A 1492-nucleotide genomic window follows, 5' to 3' on the forward strand; every position below is an offset into this window, starting at 1 on the left:
CCCAGTGAAGTAGATATATCCATAATTTTAGAGATGGGGAATGCAGTTTTCAAAGGTTTCACACCTTGTCTATGTCCTGTGTCATGTAGCTAGTAACTAGTGAAGCTGGGCCACAAGTCCAAAATTTCAAATAAAAAGATAACTTTTATTCTAAAAATATTCATAGGAAGCATATAAGCTTCTTGGAAGATACAGAAAGAGCACCCCTGCCTCAGTTTCTCTCTGAAAACAGACTAGTGTACGTAGAGGTTCACCCTAATTCACCTGCCTATGTCTTTGGTAAGCAGGAGTGAGCCCTTGTACATGATTAATTCCACCCTCCACAACACAGTTATACTTTAAAATATATTAAAATTATGTTGTTGGTAGCTTTTAAGAAACCATAATGTATTTTTTGCCTTGGGTCTTGCCATATGACAAACACTAGTCGGATTCCATCTGCCTCTGGGCAACAAGTGTGTTTTCTTGTTTAAAAAAACTAACATATTTTATTGTATAAGTTTACTGCAAAGGAATTCTGAAAATGGAGAAAAGTATGAGAGAAAAAAATTTAAATTATAAAAAAATTTTACTATGCAGCGAAATATTCTTTAAATTGAAAATTTGGAAAATTCAGAAAATCGTAAAGCAGAAAACTATTCATAAGCTTATAGATGTCTATTTTGGGGGCTAATCTGCTGGCTCAGCTGGTAAAGAATCCATCTGCAATGCAGGAGATACAGGAGACGCTGGTTCAACCCCTGGGTTAGGAAGATCCCCTGGAGGAGGAAATGGCAACCCACTCCATTATTCTTGCCTAGAAAATCCCGTGGACAGAGAAGCCTGGTGGGGAGACAGAGGAATCCACCGGGTTGCAAGAGTCGGACATGACTGAGTGAATAAGTGTGTGTCTATGTCTAGTTTGGCTTATGCCTTTTCATTTTCACTTAAAAAAATACAGTTGGGATTGTTACTTAAATGTAATATGTCTGTGTGTCGGTTCTGTTTTCCTGTTATTTAACATCTTGTCATAAGCATTTCCTCATATCCTTATATATCTTTCCCATGCATTTTAAACTGATAAGAACAGATACTACCCTTGATCTTAGCCAAAAGGCCGAGAAGCGATTTTCATGCATTTTAAATGGCTGCATATGTAGTTTGTAGAGTGCCTGTGCCTTTGTTTGTTTATCTTCCCCTCTTATTGGACATTTAGAACCTGGATCTTCTAAATCCAAATCTGCTGTTCTCCCGCCCACACATATCTGCTTTATTTCCTTTTAACCTTTTGCTTACATTGATTCAGGCATTATTTGTGATGACCTTAGTATTAAAAAAAAAAAAAGCCTAGTAGCTTCTTAATCAGTAGTGTGCAAAAATGCTAATGTTAAGGTTTTACTATGTATTGAGTTCTTTCGTCTTTAAAATAGTTTTTATTGGAGTATAGTTTCTTTACAATGTTGTGTTAGTTTCTGCTGCTAAGTCGCTTCAGTCGTGTCCGACTTGGTGCGAC

At 36.8% G+C, this 1492-nt stretch overlaps 1 pseudogene; it reads right to left on the reverse strand.

The window, feature by feature from the left end:
- Positions 1 to 961: 961 nt before the first annotated feature.
- On the reverse strand, positions 962 to 1108 carry LOC138086736 (U2 spliceosomal RNA; annotated as a pseudogene).
- Between the last annotated feature and the right edge of the window lie 384 nt (positions 1109 to 1492).

This window comes from Capricornis sumatraensis, chromosome 9 (genome assembly GCF_032405125.1).
Source record: "Capricornis sumatraensis isolate serow.1 chromosome 9, serow.2, whole genome shotgun sequence".
In the NCBI taxonomy this organism is placed as follows: domain Eukaryota; kingdom Metazoa; phylum Chordata; class Mammalia; order Artiodactyla; family Bovidae; genus Capricornis; species Capricornis sumatraensis.